Source organism: Rhinichthys klamathensis, unplaced genomic scaffold (assembly GCF_029890125.1).
Source record: "Rhinichthys klamathensis goyatoka isolate OS25496 unplaced genomic scaffold, OSU_Roscu_1.1 h1tg000055l_1, whole genome shotgun sequence".
In the NCBI taxonomy this organism is placed as follows: domain Eukaryota; kingdom Metazoa; phylum Chordata; class Actinopteri; order Cypriniformes; family Leuciscidae; genus Rhinichthys; species Rhinichthys klamathensis.
Window position 1 is genome coordinate 6,726,298 of NW_026606600.1, and position 19,924 is coordinate 6,746,221.

The 19,924-nt window shown below is 39.6% G+C and overlaps 1 protein-coding gene across 7 annotated transcripts in view; it reads left to right on the forward strand.

Annotated features, from left to right (window-relative positions):
* The window catches only part of znf536 (zinc finger protein 536), a 193,308-nt gene that overhangs the window by 46,288 nt on the left and 127,096 nt on the right, over window positions 1-19,924 (forward strand). For all 7 annotated transcript variants that reach the window (XM_056248487.1, XM_056248491.1, XM_056248493.1 and 4 more), the window contains one exon: window positions 17,322-17,435. The gene's annotated coding sequence lies outside the window, so the exon portion shown is untranslated. The remainder of the gene's footprint in view (window positions 1-17,321; window positions 17,436-19,924) is intronic.

Sequence of the window (19,924 nt, forward strand, 5' to 3'; positions counted from 1 at the left end):
GAAAGTAATGGTACAGAATCTCCAGTTCCAAAAACAAGTGGTGAAGAAACAGAAATAAGCGATAGAAGCATAATTGCTTACGCACATGTTAGCTAACGTGATCATCAAACATTAAACAGCATACAAATCAAAAGTGCCGAACATTACAGAATAGAATATCGACCCCACAAAGAGGTACAGGACCATGTTAGCGTTGGGGGTGTTGATGGACTCTATCTACTAGAACTATTTATTTTTTTCTGAAACCAATCTGGATGTAGTAAACCTTTCTCAGGTTTTCGCTCAAGATGTAGCTTTTTTAACGAAACTTACCCACATTCAAGTGTTGATAAAAAAACCCGAATGCTTGAAACTAGAATTTTTTTGTTTGTTTGTTTAAAAGCAGAAGCTCTTTCATACAATACTATGGGTGCCATGAAAGTTTTGTAAAAATGATTAAAAATGCTGGCAGGGAAAGAGTTTTGAACTAATAATAATTTGAATATTTATTGTTTAAAAATTATATAAATTTTTACAGAAACGATGACTGTTTTGCCGTTGTTTGCTCAGAACTTTGCTCAGAATTAGAATGCATAGGAGAAAACAGTGTCAGTGAAGAGCATGCTTGAGATCAAATCTGAGACGTGACGTGTAACAGATAGATAGATATATATATATTATTTTGTGCCCTGTCTTAAACTGTAAAAACTGTTGTTGTTTTTTTAATTATGAAAAAAGTGAAATTTTTATCTAATTGTCTGTATTTGAGATACATAAAATGCTAGTTAATAAATAAATAAAAATGACCGAATTGTGTGTGTGTGTGTACATTCACACGGTCCATGGGTCTGGATGTTTGTGTGGAATCTTGGAGCGTCAGCTTGTAAGGGAGGGGAGGGGAGGGGGGGGGGGACACACACTGAGGAGCATGACAGTAATATTGTGCGGCAGACACAACTATTTCACAGGGGCTTAGAGGCCCTCCCGGATGATGTAGTCTGTCAGCGCTACACAGATCCAATCTGAACTCCGCCACCACTCACCAATATTCACTTGGATTATGTCTCGGAATATGACTGAGCACTCTGAAGACATGGAGGAGAGAGGTAGATGGAAGTGGAGAAGGAGATGAGTAATCCTCATGTGACTTTATAATGCTGTAGATGAAGTGTAGAGAGAAGGCGTACCGTGGGACGGTTTGCGGTTGACACACATGCGCGCACACACATGCTTTACATTCTCTGCTTGTCATTTGCACCTGCTTATTTGGATTTAACACTTGATTTAATGTCCTAAAGCTACAGTACCACAAAAAATTCAGAAACTCATACCGATGAAAGAAACCAAGAATGATGGTGAGAGGAAGAAAAATCATAACAACAGATAATTATTCAGCCTGCTGAGGAAAAATCGGAGCAAGGGGAGCAGGCATTCTGAGGGAGGACGGTTACATTCTGTTCTACTGAGCAATTTGATGATAAAACAACAAATAGGCACACAAACCATTGGATCAGACGGGCTAAAGAACTGATTAGAATATATCAGCACACCTCTTCTCAGCAAGCCAGCTGCTCGGAAAACACAGTCTTAGGGCATAACGTCAAGCAGAGTGAAAAGAGCTTTTGTGTATGTGTGTGAGAGAGAGTTTAACTCTTTTTAATCCATTATTCTTGTCCTTAGATGTTCCGCACTATTCATTTCTGATTGTAGGGTGAATATTATAAACAGTGGCTTGTCACTCTACTTAACTGCTCATAATTAACAGATCAACAGTTCAATTACACTGGACTTGATTTTTTCTCAGTGTAATTGGTTTCAATTTAAGGACAAAAGCAAGTAGTAAAAGTAAACATTTGTTCAGATATGATTTTGTATCATTCTCACTCGGAGTTTGAATACGCTACTATTTTACCTTTTAGCAAGTCTTTATGTATCATTATGTGGGCTGTTTATTTTAGTGGGTTGGGATAATAGAGTCTTGTCCTATGCAAATGAGTAAACAAATCAGATGGTTGTCAGGGTTCTGTGTGCACCAATCAGGCTCAATACATTTGATGTGTAAAATTAGCTTAATGTATACTACACACACATTAGCAAATAGCTAAATATCCAGTGCAATCCAATTGCCAATAGTTTAGCAATACTGTATGAATTCACTTTCAAACCAAGAAGCTTTTAGTTAAGAAATCTTTCGCCCTCGCACGGAATTTCCAATTGTGTGGATTCCCGCGCATTCGTGAAAAATCACGATAACTGATAACTAAAAAATCTGATAACTAAAAGGATTTGTTCACTGGTTTATTTGGTGATGGTTCCTTGAGGTTATGATGTTACCGCCATAGAGAACTAATCTTTTACTTAAATTATTTGTTCAAAAACAGATTCATTTGCGAACAAAACACCATTACCAAAAATTATTGTGGGAAGACTAAAATGTGAGGATGTTTAGCTTGCAAAATATTATTTTAAGTGTTCTAAATATGGATGTTTCAAGCTTTTTTCTTTCTTTTCAAATGTATTTCCTTGACTTTAAACAGCATAACAGCCATTAATGGCTGTAAATGAGCTACATAAACTATGGCTCTCACAGACGCTTCATCCCAACCTGCTCCTCAGCTCTCTCACAGCCAACAGCTGGACTCTTATTCCAGCCTTCAGACCCCCTCTACTGCTAATGTGTTCGTTCATGGTACTAGTGTTACTGAGAGGGTGAGTGAGTGAGTGACAGAGAGATAAAAAGATAGAATTTACCATTTGTAAGTTAAACCCATTCCAGCTTTGCCCCAGTTTAAATTACACTGTTTTTCTTTTTTGATTTCCATTTTGCGCATAATGCCTCTCTCTCAGCATGTTTTAAGTTATATTATTAGCGGGTCTCTGGAGAGTGTCCCCCCTCGTTTTTGGGGTGGGATTCTAGGCTCTGGATGCATTAGCTCTCCGTAATTGGCGAATGATCATGGGATGGAGTGTGGATGGAGAGAGAACTCGCAGCACGCACACCCACACACACACACACACACACACGCTCGGCTCAGTGCTGTATGGCCGCGATACTGGAAGTCAGCGAGGGCCCTATCAGTCAAGCCTAATGCTCGGCCTTAATACACTTTAATAGCTTCCTCCGCTGTCTCCGATCCCTCTTCAACATTGATCTGAAATCATCTTTCTTATTCTTTTTTCGGGGGGCTTTGCAGACTTTCACAGCATTTATTGCTGTCACCTGTCTCGTGTGCTCAGATTAATACGGACCGATAGGGGTAGGTTGGGGAAGGAAGCCATTTATTAGCGTTCGTATGTGTGTTCGGCAAAAGGCTAGAAACTTGGCTGAGCCGACGCGGCGTTTGAAGAGCGGGCCCGTTTGAGCCCAGGATCCGTCACATGAATGTGTAAAATACCCGACGCCCGCGCAGGCTGTCACACAAAGGGCTATCACCCTATTATTCAAGAGCAGCCATGGAGCCAGGCCAGAGTAGAGTGTTTCTGGGGGGAAGGGAAAAATCGGCTTGATTGTGATTTGCCATTTATAATTGGCCAACGATGTGAAATGGTCGGCAGCCAGACTTTTTTAAAAAGGCAATCTGCGGCGGTGGAGGGGCCGATGGTTCGCTAATGACAGCTAGCGCGATACGCCTTGGGAACAGAATGGTGCTCGTGTAAGGGTAGGGAACACAAATATGTTTATCTGTAGTCAGCGATGTTTGCATGACTCAAATGGCATTGTCTATTGATTTCCTTTTCCAAAACATCGGCAAACACAATGGAGCTGAAATACAGAAGCAAAAGCGAAACGTTTTTGCAATTTGAAAACAAACAAACCAAACCCATCTTTAATTCCAGAGTCGCTTAGCTTATTAAAGAAGTTACGCAGTTCCTTTTGGCCTTTGTTTGTGCCTGTAATCTTAAAGGGAATACTTCTGCGCAATGCTTTTCGGTCTCTGTTGCGCGTTTGTGTTTGTCCCTGGTCTGGGGAGCTGGATTTAAGCTCTGAAATGACAGAGTTCAAGGCTGATACTCCTGTTGGCAGTGAGGCATGGCAGACGATTTCTCGAGGGGGTCTGCCTCCACATTGTGAGCTCGACAAAAGATAGTATTTGATAAAGGTCCCCCTCCCCAAAAGCCCCCATAAATAATGAAAAGTTAATGAAGAGGTAACTTAATGATGTAATGAATATGGCAGCGCAAGGTCAAACAGAACTGTCGTGGGTTGGGTGGGCATGTGAAGTGCGTACTCGTCTGTGTGTGTTTGCGAGTGTGTGTGTGCAGTTTTAATGAATGTATTGTCACAGGAAGTACGATAATGTTTAATTAGTTTCATTTGTGTGCGGCATGTTGTATGATTCTTAGATGACCTGCTCTCAGATATAAACTGTGTGTGTGTGTTGTGGGTCGCTTAGAAGGGGAAAAAAAAGAGAAAAGCTAGCAGTTTGAGGGAGTGTTTCTCACAAGTGTACACCTGTGTGTGTGTTTATGCAAGGGAGAGTGCTTGTGAAACCCTTCTGTTTTGGACAGCTTGTTTGAAAGTGTATTGTATGCATGCTGGTCTAGTTGTAGGGTGGGGTCTAGTCTGGTGATTAAATATTGAGAAAGTCTGAATAATACGTTGGGTCCAGGTGCAATTGATAGGGCACACAAGCAAGTGACTCAAAGGCACTGGCACACACACTGTTCTGTCTGTTTGTGTGACCTAGACATGTTATATGTGCCTCAAACATGTATTTTCACCAACTAACACTGCTATTTGTTATTAGACAAACAACAATCAGTGAGTGAACTCAACACCGCTGAGTTTTCTTGTTGAGGTGGTTCTTGTTTCAGTATGTTGTCCTGGTGTGTAAAGTGCCTAGTCGGCAGCAGGCAGGTAAGCACTTCGATCTGTTTCTCCTGGACTGAGGTGAGGGACTACCATGCCGGTAGTCTCAGCTTCAGCTCTGACACACGGCTCAATCCGTTAACAAATAGTAGAGAGATGCCAGTTGGAGCCATGGTCTAGCGCTTAGCATGTGTGCATGCAAGTTGCATTTCTTTTCCTCTTTCTAATTGTATTACTGGCAACAAGTTAAGTTAAAGGCAGGGTAGGAGATTTGTTCCAGATTTTTTTGTTGTTGTCAATATTGTAATGTTATGTGCTTTGAGACACGAGGTAGTTTAACACCGTCGCTCATGACGTTTTAGTTTGCTCCCTGCTGTACGCATTCTGATGTTTTGGATGAGGTGTGGTTTTGGAGACGCTCTGAAGGGAGGATGGGATCTTATGCTTTCAAAGCTATAGCTTGTTATTGCTAGGCTCTCCGAAAATTGCCTACCCAAGTCAAAAGTCAGGTTAAGTTAAAGGGAGAGTTCATTCATCCAAAAATGAAAATTGTCATCATTTACTCACCCTTGTGTTGTTTTAAAGGGTTAGTTCACCCAAAAATTAAAAAAATTCGCTACTTGCACAACTACTTCCGCGTTCTACTTATTACATATCGGGAGTTTCCGGTTAGAGTGTTCATCGCACGTCCATACATGAGAATGCAGATTATCACTACGTTTTATGGATGGCAATTGATTAAAACAATGAATCATCTCTGTATTAATTATCTTGAGCCTGCTGAAATGTTCCTATAAATATGTTTTCTTTCCAACTGTTACATTCTGAATAATAAATATATATTTATTCACTAACCTGCAGCAGTCCTATGTCTTCTCATTAACAGTATTTTTCTCTTGGCCTACTTATATTCTATACCCGTTGAGTTCACATTTTTTAATGAAGTTGACTAATAAAAAGTATTTCTTGTGTGCATTGGTGCTTTATTCCTGTCTTTTTAAAATAGTTGAATGAATGAATACTCGCGAGGTGCCTACGATCAGAACCATAGATCAGAACCGCACGCAGCGTAGAGGAGAATGACAGTCAACTTCTTTGAATATTAATTAAGCATTTTGGGCATGAACATGTAAATAGTAAACCGATTGACATTGAAAAATGACACTGAATGATTACAATATTTAATCCAAATAAATAAATGTTCGTGGTTCGTACTGATGTTATTCATCTGTTCTCACACATTTCAGCGTCGCGGTCACTATAGTTTAGATGAACACTGACACCCTGTGGTGAAATAATGGCGTATTTTTAACAGCCGCAGCTTTCTCAGATTGGCTTGGATTGGATTAAACTTCATGTTCCGATGAGTTTTGAAAATTCTGCACACAGTAAACACCAGATCATCCCTTCTTCTGTCAATAAAAAAGTCCAAAATATAAAATATTATTATAGACACTTTTTTTAGTTGGCGTTTGTTCAACTCTTTGACCACAGTACATTGAAAGTAAACATAAGTGATATGTATTGTTTCCAAACGGAAGTGCGTCACGAAGTTCAGTGCAAGTGGTCCATTCTGTCAGTAATTACTCACCCTCATGAAGTTCTAACCCCGTAAGACTTTCGTTCATCTTCGGAACACAAATTAAGATATTTTTGATGACATCTGAGAGCTGTCTCACTCCTTCATAGGCTGCTAGGTAATTGCATCTGCCGACCCAGAAAAGTTAGTAAAGACATCGTTAAAATAGTCCAAGTAACTACAGTGGCTCAACCTTAAGTTTATCAAGCGTCGAGAATACTTTTTGTGCAAAAAAATAAAATAAAAAAATATTCAACTATTCATTTTCTTCTGTGTGGGCCTCTGATGTGAGTTCACGAGAGCGCCACGACGCATGCGGAATCTGAGAAGATGATGCAGATGGATCTCCATTTAGTGTTTAAAATGGTTATAAAATGTGCATTTCCTGGATGTTCGAATCGTGAGAAACCAACGAGAAAACGAGAAGTGTCTTACCAATGCCGCAAAATGAATTGCTTACCTTTCACACTTTGCCATCAAATGATCGTGAGCGTCATCTTCTCAGTTCTCGCGCATGCGTCGTGGCACTCTCGTGAACTCACTCAGAGGCTCACACAGTGGACAATGAATAGTTGAATAAAGTCGGTATTTTTGTTTGTTTTTTGCGCACAAAAAGTATTCTCGTCGCTTGATAAACTTAAGGTTGAGCCCTGTTGTCACTTGGACTATTTTAACGATGTCTTAACTAACTTTTCTGGTCCGGCAGATGCAATTACCTAGCAGCCTATGAAGGAGTGAGACAGCTCTCAGATTTTATCAAAAATATCTTAATTTGTGTTCCGAAGATGAACGAAAGTCTTGCGAGGTTGGAACATCATGAGGGTGAGTAATTACTGACAGAATTTTCATTTTTGGGTGAACTAACCCTTTAAACCTGTATGAGTTTCTTTGTTCTGTTGAACACAAAAGAAGATCTTTTGAAAACTGACTTCCATAGTATTTTTTTTCCTACTATGGTAGTCAATGGGGACCAGCAACTGTCTGGTTACCAACGTTCTTCAAAATATCTTATTTTGTGTTCAAATGACCAAAGAAACTGATACAGGTCTAGAACAACTTGAGGGTGAGTAAATGATGAAGTTAAGATAAGATAAGGGGTAACCTGGATTCAACAAAAACAACTGTTGTCCACACTTTATATAATTAATAGCAAAAAGGGCAAAGATTGATACATTAGTGTAATACGTTAGTCATTTTCAATATTTTGAATATTATCATGGTTATGATGAATACGACATTAATATTGTAATAATCTTAACAGTTATTTTTCATAAAACGTAATGCAAACCAATCCATTGATATCTGTGATAAAATCCTCATATGATGTAGACGTCATCTGTAAGTATTAGATCACAGCACAGACAGCAGATGCTTGGCCAGCACTTTCATATGCAGTCAGAGAAATCTCGAAACAAGACCGGACTCACACAGGGACCCTAGCGAGGGGTCAGTGAGTTTTTATCTGTGTCTCCTGAAACATTTACAGTTCCCCGACAGCTCTAGCGCTGGCCAGGCGTGATTTGTAGTTCATGTGCAGATGTGTTGCTGAGAGACGTTTTAATGTGACGGGTGAGACGGTTCTCAGTCTGTCTCTGCGGGTTTATGGAGGAGCTCCGTGTCTGCGTCTCAATCTCTGAGACCTCCCCCCGTGCTCCCAGACTCCCTATCTCTTCGCTTAACAAGCCTGAGGTCATGAAGAAATAGCACAGTGCCCCACTTAACCCAAGGTCAGGTCCCTGAGTTGATTCGCCGTATGCTGTCATAAGAGCCTGACAATAAAAGCGGGGATGGATTCGCTCTCTCTCATGTTAACCTGAATTGGTTTGCTTGCCTTTTTACTGCCTGTCTCCTGACAGCTATAGGCGGACAGGTAACAATCATCCTAAAGTTTAACAGTATATAGTGTAGGGGAAAGAATTACAGCTTGCGGAGTGAATGAGAGTAGCAGGGAATGTGTGCTGTGGTCGTGGTGACTGTGAGGAATGTCTTTAAAGTGAAATCATTTCCTTTTCTTAATCAAAATATGACAGACCTCTGCAGTCCCATCTGCACGCCACAGCACAGCCTGGAGCTGCTCTGAATGGGCAAGACGGTGAAGCATTATCATGCTTTGAGGTTATGGGTAGGAGTTTGTATGGCTTCGCTCTTGGTAATTCCCACTTGCTGAGTCTCAAAGCTCATCGGAAAGGGAAAAACATTACGCGCAAAACCTAAAATATCACTAATAGCGTATGCCAGCTTTAGTCTCTGGGCCGGTACATGCAATGCTCTCACGTTTCAGTGGGGAAATAGAGCAGCCAGTTTGACGGACAGATTAAGGGAGGCCTGTGGACCTTTACCATATGTCGAAGTGTGGTTAGCTCACAGATTGTCGCGTCCAGCTCAGCCTTCCCACCTCATCACCCTGGAGGCTTGAGCATGAGGTTTATTAAGTGTGAATGGTGTGGTCGGGGTGGCACGTGTCTCAGGAGCTCTGTTGTCTCGTGCGCTCTGGGAAAGCACCTGTGTAACAATGCAAGTCTTAAAATGTTTGTGGTGGCACAGGGCAAATCAGTGAGGAGAAGGCATTGTTAAAACACATCTGCTCTGCCATCTGATCTGGCTCAGTGTCATGTCTTCAAGGCCATATTTCATTTCTGCCTTTAACAATGTAGAGCCCACCAGGGGATGTGTACCCCAGGGGGTACTTAATCAGCTTCCAGTTGGGTACTTGAAAAGTTTTTTTCTTTTTTTTTCTTATTTTATATACAGTACATGCACATTTGGTACCACAACTGAATGTATATATATATATATATATGTTACAAATTGGTTATGATATTTTATACTTGTTTTCATTTGCTGTATTTAAATTTCATCATAAAAGGAAAACAGACTTTTTAGTACTTTTGTTAAACGTCCCATCTGAATTTTATCTATAAATAAAGTTGTGCTATTGTTACATTATTACCGCTGATAATAATAATAATAATAATAATTGTTATTACTATTATTATTAAAGTTATATCAGTAGCATGTCGTTTTTTGTATGTAGGGATACATGAGAAAAACAAGTTTTCACTTCATTAATGTCACTAACAAAGATTATTCACATTCAATTGCAGTAAATATACAGGACAGTCAAACATGTGCAGTTCTGCAACCAAAATTAAAGAACAAAATAACAAAGCTAAGGCCTCAAGCAGAGAAATTAAACAAGTCAGGCTGCTTGGACATAAATAGTTTAATCTTTGCTTCATAAATCAGGTGGTGAGCGTTCATTTGGCCTGAGTGAGGCCTTCAGGTTCACACTTGGTCTGTGTAAACATGTTTTCTAGTCAGTCCTCCTCTAGAATGATCCACAGAGCCGTAATCAAAAACAATAACCATTGGAAAGCGTAAACGTTTCAGAGCATCGCTGAGAAGTATGAAATAATAATCTGTGTGTGGCCTGGCGAATGCTGAGAATGCAAACATTTCACAATAAAGTTGTTTAAATAGAGACCTTGGCATCGATGACTAAGAGATAGGACATGCTGCGTTAATTACACCCGCTCATAAAAATAAACCACCGGTTTAAAATATGACTCTCCATACTACGGGATTTAACCTATTAAACGGCAGTGAGGTGTGTTGCTCATATGTGAAGGAAGGGTGTATTGTTTAGAGTAAAAACACAACAAGCTCAGAAAGAGATAAAGAGAGAGAGAGAGAAAGAAAAAGGGCCAAATAGCTGTACAATCAACAAAGGAACAGAGTGTTTACTCTGAACTTAAAGACTTTTGAATTATTCCCCAACATTGTGTGGCATTAGGATGAGAAAACAGCTCGGCTAAGTGCACGTTTATTATTTTTAAACCGTGTGAAAAGTAATATGCTTTAAGGAGCCAGCAGATGTATTGGTAGAGCTATAGAGGGCCCACACATAAAGTTTGAAGTGAGTTAAGTTTCATCAGGGAATGGCGAGAAATGGATTATTTTCCTTGAGCATGGACTTAAGTTTTAAAGTTCACTGCCGGGTGGCCCATTCCTATTATCCATGTTAACATAAGAATAGAGGATAGGAAGGAGGCAGGGCTAGAAAGAGAGACACAAAATGAGAGAGAAAGAGTGAGGGTTACTGGTTTAAATGAACTTCTACATCAGAAGTGCTTGTTATCCACTTAGAATGTCACACGTTCACTTTCACTTCCCACTTTTACTTATGAAGTCCAAGAATTCTCAGGTAATGGCATATCAGGGATGTCTGAGCAGTCTTGGCAGTCCTCAAGATTTGAGTCCAACCAGTTTTTTTTGTAGGCCACACGACAAGCACACGTTCCCAGCTTAGACGCCTGGCTAGAGAACAAGGAACCCGGTCACAGAAGCGGCGCGCTCCGGCTAATCACGTTACACTGTTTTTGCTTCACATTACACTTAGTTTACCCCCGAAACAGATTCAAGGGAACCATGACAACTCTTCAGTCTGAGAAGAGGCATGCCGTTATGAATAAATGTTTGTATACATTTTTTTGTGGATCTTGGAGTGTGCACATGGTGAACGGACTGTGCTTAAAGACATCTGGATGCGATGGAATAGAATTTGTTTAAACAAAATGAAGCCCCTCTCTCTCCACCTGGAAAGCCACCCAGAGCGCACGCTGCTCATCACTACATACTTGTGCAGTGATTTTAATAGGACTGTATTGACAGATATTTCAGTACAGCAATATGAAGGCTTTTGAAAATGTGTGATGACTTTCACAGCTCTTACTGAAAGAGTCAACATGGATACCGTGACTTTACACATGCCGGAGCTGAGGGGGAAAAAAGAAGGCTTAATGAACTTATTCCATTAAGCCTTCTTCTTCTTCTTCTTCTTCTTCTTCTTCTTCTTCTTCTTCTTCTTCTTCTTCCTCTTCCTCTTCCTCTTTCTCCTCCTCCCCCTCCCTGTTTGAATTTGTAGTCACATTATTCATGTTTGCACTTTCCTATTACAGTGTCTTCAATGTATTATTAATAATAATAATAATAATACTATATTGAAGAAAGCAGAGATGGGACCAAGTCACACATGTGCAAGTCTCAAGTAAGTCTCAAGTCTTAACCTTCAAGTCTCAAGTAAGTCCCAAGTATTTTTTTCCTGGGCAAGTCAAGTCAAGTCAAGTCACAGGCTATGTCAAGTCAAGTCAAGTCAAGTCAAGTCAAGTCTTGTAGTAGGTCAAGTCAAGTCCAAGTCAAGTCACCTTATTATTGTAATTTTACCAGCAGAATTTGATCTATGGGCGTCAGTTTGGTTTGAAATGAACAGAGGCGCATTCGGAAGTGCATTTGGGAACAATGACGCATTCATTCACTTTTCTCTTTCGCGCAGGTCATGTTTTGAAAGATGGTGTCCTGTAGCTTACTAATTTAAAGAAATAAAAATGTATACAAAAATGTGATGTCCGACTTCTTTTATGAAGAAGAAAGCATTAAAGGGGTCATATAATGGTACATGCACTTTTACAAGTTGATTGTACTGAAATGTGTGTTGGCAGTGCCTGTACACAACCATCATATAATGATAAAAATCCATCCAGTGTTTTTGTTTTAATCTCCTTATATGTTTTCCCCTGCCTCAAATCGAGCCGTTCGAGCCTGTGACGTCACAAGCTCGGAAGCCCCTCCCGCGATTGTTGAATGACAGCCGTGTTTCAACACAGACCCGCCCTCGCTCGTGAGCCAGCTGTCAATCATAGTCTGCGCGGCGCGGACCGGCGCGGTCATTGTTGATCTGCTGGAGCACTGTCTATGAGCAGAATGGCGTCTAAGCGATTGTGGTGTTCTGTTCTTGGGTGTAATAACGAGCACAGGAGTCATTTTAATGTTCCTAAATCCGAACCGCTGAAGACGCAGTGGCTGAGTTTGTTTTCGAAGGGAATATTCCCCACGAGCAACGTCAATGCTTTCATGTTTGCGCGAATCATTTCACACACTAGACTGCTTTATAAATGAGGGTCAGTATAAAGCTGGATTTGCTAAGAAGCTGCTCATGAAAAAAGATCGGTACCAGATATTCGTGTTCCTGCTGAATCTCCAGAAGAACGGAAGTGAGTGTAACGTTTTATTAAACTTTATATTAATATAATAATCTTTGCAAATCGCTAGCTGCACGCTTCACAATGAATGCGTCTAAGGTTTACACTCAGGGTACATTACGGCATGTTTTCTATGTATGACGTTCTCAATATAATTCATAATCCCACGTTTATACTGAACAACGCATTATGGTTATTGTGTTACAAACGGTGTACGCACAGAACAGAGAGGCGGGGTGAGCGAAGCTCATGATCATTTAAAGTCATATGCACTGAAACGGCGTGATGAAAACAGAGCTGTTTTTGACCAAGTAAAATAAGTGTTTTCTTACAATACTAATGAGAATTTTTAATTAAAGTATATTACAAACTTTTAATTTAGACCCTAAAGAATCATATTAGCTTGTATAAAAATGGCATTATATGACCCCTTTAAGTTTTCAAAAAGCATTAGACATATGACCCACTATTCTGCTTCTTGTAAGTTATTTATCAATGAATTCAAACGCGTTGGCTGGCGCTGAGCCAGAGACATACGCTCTCAGTGCTGTCATATATCACAACTGTTCAGTGTTTTCAACCACATCATTTTTATTTTAGGTTTCAGACATTTAAATACACATAACTACTAGCAAAAAAATATATTTGTAGTTTGTAAAATATACACTGATGTCTATGGAAGCGTCAATAATAATCCTTTCCATTATAATAAGACGCACGTTTTATTCATATCAGATACACATTGTGTAAGTAGCTTTACATTTTACCCTATTCTTCTCCCAGTTCACCGGTCACTTACTTTCATGTATTTCGTGAGAAGTTGAGAAATTGACGTGTTGTAAACTAACGTTAACATGGCACCGCCCATTCGCACATATAGCTCAACTAACGCGATCATTATAAAGGTGTTTAAACAACAAAACACATCCACTTACACATATTTGACAATCGGAATATCAGTGTTGCATGTTATAGCTAATACATTTGTGAACATTTTGAATAAAACAGGAAAAATGACATAAAAGCAGATCATTCATTCAGCGCTGTGTTGTGGTTGCGCTGTGTCACGTGACAAGCAATGACGCGTCACCATGAAACATTAAAGTGAGTGACAGGTTCTAAATAACGGTCGGCTAGAAAAACTCACGCTGGGGGATCAGTTAGAATAGTTTAAACTTACTTGTGAAAGGGTTAATGGCTACTTTAGCTATTACATTAGCTAACTACCAACTAACATTAACAAATTGACAAGCACTTACTGGGCAGAATGGCTCTTCAAATGACGGACGAAATTGGAGGTTGTCGTCTTGCTGTCCGCAATGTTAATGTTGTATGTCTTGCAAAGCGCTGTTCGTCTTTTGCCATCGTGTGAATAATTCTTGAAGCCGAAAGCAATGACCCTCGGTAGCCCTCCGGCCGACATTTTGATGTGATATCTGATCTAAGTGGGCGTGGTGTGCGTAAGGTAAGAGAGGGTATGACTGATGATAGTGTCGTGATCAACTTTAAAAAAAAAATATTTATATATTTTATATTCAAACTGAAAACATGATGTGATTAACACTCAAGTCATTCAAGTCTTCGTGTCTCAAGTCAAGTCAAGTCCCGAGTCTTTAACTTCCAAGTCCGAGTCAAGTCTCAAGTATTTCATTTTATATCAAGTCAAGTCACAAGTCATAAAAATAGCGACTTGAGTCGACTCGAGTCCAAGTCACCAAGTCACAAGTCCCCATGTCTGGAAGAAAGTGTATAAGCTAGATAGTTTTATGCACTTCTTAAAATAATTATTAAATTAATTAATAATAATTATTAATAATAAAAATGTTCCTCTTTATTTTATTCACTATTATTTTTATTATTATTAGTCATAATTAAGTGCTAGTCACAAGTATTATTCACATGTGCTTAAGCTATGTAGTTTTATTCACTTTTTTAAATAAATATCACATAAATGAATACAATTAATTAATAATAAAACATATATATGTATATATATTTATATATATAGAGAGAGATTTTATTCACTATTATTATTATTATTAGTCATAATTACAGCATATCATGTTTTGAATTTGTACATTATTAATATTATTATTATTATTTAATACGTATTTATTTTAAGAAGTCCATAAAACTATGTAGCTTATGCTCTTTAATTTCTGTATTCAGATATTTAAAATTCTGGAGCTATTCAAAGTTAAATAATGTTCTCGGTGGAAAGCTTAAAAAGGAAGAAAGAAATAAAAGATGTCAGCTAAATTTACGGCTAACAGTACTCTAATGAAGCATTTCTATTTTCACTCTTAATGGTATTTCTTTTGACTGCGTCAGCTGGACTTCACATGTAAATAATAAAGCATCTAAAAGTAAAATACTCCTCTGTGATCTATAGCATATTAATCAGCATGTTTAATGAGCGACTGCTGATGAAGGATCAGGCAAGGGAAGGGTGCGAGAAGGTATGTGCATATAAGAGACACCTATGGATTGATCAGCCTCTTAATTCTATTTTAACAAATAGTCCGGGAGTCTTGGATGGCGGTGCGGGAACATGACTAGGATAATAAGCATCATGGAAGCTAATCAGATTTCTAAGAGGAATTGATTGTTGGTTTTGCAGAAAGAGCAGAAGAAGGCTTGACAATAAGCTGAAATTTAAGTGTTAATTTTTATGCTAATCTTCCAGCAATCTCCACGTGATGCAATTTGCTCCCCTGCTCCGCAGATATGAAATTGTCCCGCTCACAGAGAAAATGTCAGCTTGCCAGACCCTGAAAGCTTGTAATTTATTAGGTATGTTTCTATTAGTATGTGTCACACTTGTTAGCCAGCATCTCTCTCTCTCGTGCACACTTGTGCACATGCAAACTCCCATACTCAGACTAGAGCGCTCCATGTGTTTGCCGCTCAGCCCGCGGCCTTAAAGAGCGTCTCAGCTCAGTGGCTGTAGCACCAGGGCATTAATGTATTATCATATATCGGGTGGTCCTTGCCCTGTGGACAAAAGGCTGTTTAATACAATTTAATGACATTCCCGAGCAGGAGGGAGAAAGGGGGAAAGAAAGGGCAAAGCCCAGATTAAATTAGCATTTGTGGTTCTTATAGTTCACCCATGCAAAACTTAGCAACAGAAGCGCTATGACTCCACCCCTCCATCCCCCTTTTCTTTTTTCCCCGTTGTATCTAGACGAAACACAGCGACAGCATAGAGTGAGAGTTCAAGTAAGAGTTGAGTTGGATAAACTGAACGTAACACGGGTTGCAGCTCATAACCTGTCAGCGACGCTCATGTTCCCTAAAGGCCACAGCTTGATTGATTTCCTGTGCGACGCAGTGATGTCATCCATAAGAGACGCACGGAGCTGACAGCCTATGCGTTTAGTCATCTCTGTGGCCGTGCCGTTTACCGACACGGGTTTCTTTGTCTTCATCTGTCTCTGCCTCTCTTTACACATCTCTATCTCTCTTCTTTCCATCCTCTCTCTCTCTCTCTCTCTTTCTCTGTCTCTCAAGCACAAACCCTCCCCTCATTTCCTCCCTGTTTGGGTTGTGTAAGGAAGCCAGTGCCGGGCATCCAGTGTTACACTCAGCGTACTCTGTGTAGAAGGTTTGGATGCAATTCACATATAGGTCAATTAAATGCGCCAACATCTGCTCTCTTCTAACCATTTGCATACAGTATTCATATGTTAATGATGTCCCTTGTTTTGTGTGTGTATGTTTGTGTGTGTGTTTTTCACTTCCTCCCCTCCTCCTTGTTTTTTTGTAAAAAAAAAATAAAAAATTCAGAGATAGAAATTTTTTGGATTCAAACTGCTTCATGTGGTGACTCCAAACCGGATAGTGCCGTCCTATTTTTATTTCCTCTCCCTCTCTCTCTCTCTCTCTCTCTCTCTCTCTCTTTTGCTGAAAGCAGAAACTCCTTTACTGTGAGCGGCGGGCTTGTTCAGCTGCCATTGGCCCTGATTTGAACAAGAATCCTTCCACTGTAGCTGCAAAGGAAGTCCTTGCCTTTGGAAAGCAGCTTAACGCCTTATAAATCAGTGATGAGGCAGATGGACCAGCGATAATCTATTTAGAATGCCTCACAGCAAATATTGTCGTACAGATGATTAGAGATTGAGCTATTTTAACTCGGCCTTCTCCGCCCTCTCAGCAAATCTTCTGCTTCTCTGAATGATTTAAATTGGAGAGTTTCTGCTTTTCCTCCCTAAATATATCTGCATTTTCAAATCGCTCACTCACTTTTGCACGGGGGAAACGAAGTGGTGAAGTGTACGTGTTTTACGCCGCCATTTTCTTGGCAGGCTTCGTGGCGTGCCACGGAACAAAGAGAGCAGGGAAATGGGCCTGAGCCAACAGGCTAATGACAAAACGCATGCTTCTTAACCCAATATTAGTAGGTAATGTACGTGAGGGCTGAAGCCGCACCGAAGGCACCCCGTTTCGCTTTGGTGGTCGATAGGTCCCGATTTAGCATGAGGCCACGGAAGACGGGCCGGACGATGGATGGATAGAGAGGGAGAAAGAGAGAGGAAGGGAGGGAGGGAGGGAGGGAGGGAGGGCGGAGTGCGAAAATGAAGTGGAGGTTGTCAGATGTGGCAGCTGCTTGGAATCCTGATAAATATAAGTCCTTATTGATCGGCTGAAAATGAAAGATCCCAGAGTGGCGTGCAGTATTTAGCTTCTTGTCTGCCGAGCGCGTCAGCGGTGGCCTTGCCTTGCTGGGATAGATTTTCAGAAGCGCTCTGAGCCACGGCTTTGATTTCATCTTTAACCTTTTTCGGCTGCTTTTCCTTGACCTCTGTGCTACTGCTGTGATTCAGTGAATTTGTTACATTTGGCCTGACACCCTCTCTCTCTCTCTCTCTCTCTCTCTCTCTCTCTCTCTCTCTCTCTCTCTTCTTGCTGACAGAGTAAGACTCATCGCTGCTGTCATCGCTTGTTGCCGTACAGACTCAGTGGCGGGGTGAGTCACGGTCTCTTCAACCTGACGGGCCCCGGACCAGTATGCTGTTAGAGTGATCAGGTAAGCAAAGTTCACCTCATGCCCCACACCGCTCCTTCTTTCGGTAGTTGTAATGTGACACCGCTCCTGGACCAGATACAGGACATACATTTCTGATCCCAGATCTGTGCGCTTGAGCGGTCCTTAGATAAGACATGAAGCATGCTCACTTACCCGTTGGTCTCAAATCATCAGTGTCAGGATGAGATTAACTGATCCCAGAGTCTGATCCCTTACAGACAGTCCATTTGAAGTGGCACGTTTTGTGCTGAACGGTTGTAATCTTCTCCTGCGATGTGTCTTTAAGCCGAACACCTAAATGACATATAAAAGCCCAATTTAGTGCGATTGCTTCTCCAATTTGCTCTTCTATCTGGTTCAAGCCTTTTCAGTGACATGTTTCATGTGTGGCCATTATGAATTTTCTTTTTGTTTTTAAGATCGAAATACATATAAAAGATATACAGTAGGGTAGACCGGAGCTAGTTGTCTAAAGGGTTGTATCTTAGTATCTAAAAGATTTTGCGACATAAGTCTGATTACTTGTGTGTTAGCTGTGGTTTTGTATGTGAGTTTCAAACATGCTCTCAAATGATCATTTTATTGAACTTTACTATCCAACTTTTCAAAATTATAATATCATCATATTAATATACACTGCTATTTTTTTTTTTACATAATTTTAATACTTTTATTCAGTAATGGTGCATTACATTGACCAAAAGTGACAGTAAATGCATTTACACAGCATTTATATTTTAAATAAATAATATAATTAAAATAATAATAAAGTTTTAATATATTCTTCTGTTCATCAAATCACAGTTTCCACAAAAATATATGCAGCACAACTATTTTCAACAATGATAATAATAAGAAATGTTTCTCGAGCATCAAATCAGCATATTAAAATCATTTCTGAAGAATCATGTGACACTGAAGACTGGAGTAATGATGCTAAAAAACTTTAAATATAATTTAAATAGTTAATATAATCATATTTTACAATATTACATTTGACTGTGTTTTAATAAAAACAAGAGACTACTTTTAAAAACATAAAAAATCTTACATAATCATAAATATTTGTATGGTAGTGTATATTTAGACTAGAGTCAGCTATAATGACAGTTGATTTTAATTGAAAGGTTGATGTGTTCTGAGAAAAATGTCAGGTCAGGGTAAGTTGTCATATGTTTTAAAGAGTAAATTTGATTCTATTTATTAATTCAAATCTCAGAAGTCCAAATTAATTGTTGTATATTTACCTTCAATTTTCAATTCGTTTTACATTTTGCTTAATTATTGGCAGATTCCATTATGATAACTTACCTTATATATTGCGATGACATGCCTGACTTTCAGGAAAATTAAATACAGAAATTGAATTTCAATAATAACCCCGGCCTGAGAAATATATTCGCGGGGGTAAAAGGTGTGTCATGCATTTTATTGCATGTTTGGATCATAAAGAGTGATTTTTAAATCAAAATCAAGAATGAAAAAAGGCAGTAATGATTTAAATTTTTCAAAAAAATGTTAGGGGAAATAAGGGGTAAAAGCAGCCCATATATAAAAAGTCTCCCCCTCCTCCTTCTCCTCCTCCTCCTCCTCCTGAACAATGCTCCAGCACACTTTTAGATAGATTATAAATCCCCTATGAGTGAGCCTGCAACAGCTGTTGGCAGACATACTAGATATGAGAATAGCAGCATAGGATGAAGGAGCATTAAAAATTAATATGCTATTTAGCCTAGGTGTATTTTAGGTATTTGACATTTTCATGTCCGGGACAGACTAAATTTATTCATAGTACAGAAAAAAATAAAAAAATAAAAATAGAAGGAAAAAAAAAAAAGATTGGGCAGGGGTGGTAAGAGCTGTAAGCGGAGGCCTCTGATTTTTTTCCATTTTCTCTTTTTATGGTCACCCTTTCATTCAGTAATGATAGGTGTTAAGACATCGTCTATGGAGGAGACTGGAGCCCATTATGGGCACGGTAATAATTAGCACATGCCACAAAGAGAACCGATTGCCTCTTAAGCCTCTGCTTAATGCATTTTTGGTTGCATTGTTTTGCTATTTTTATTTCTATTTATTTAGTTTTCTGGTGTTTTTTCCCTTCTCTTTGTGTTTTGTTGAATGGTTAAAGGAACTGTGTGCGTGCGCGCGCGCGCATGTGTGTGTGTGTGTGTGTGCGTGCGTGTGTGTGCGTGCGTGCGTGCGTGTGTGTGTGTGTGTGTGTGTGTGTGTAGACGAGACAGTGAGAGTGGAAATCCCAGCTTCAGTAGTGATTAATTACTAATACTCCCTCAGAACATCTCTCTATCCCTGACTATCTAATCACACTGAAATCTAAGACATGTCCTGAGAGGAGAAGAGACGATAGGACTACATGGACCATCTCTCTCTCTTCATTGTAACTTTATCAATCTCACAATCTCTCTTCTTTTTCCTTAAAGGAACAGTTCACTCAAAAATCAATCATTTTCCCACCCTCATGTTTTTCA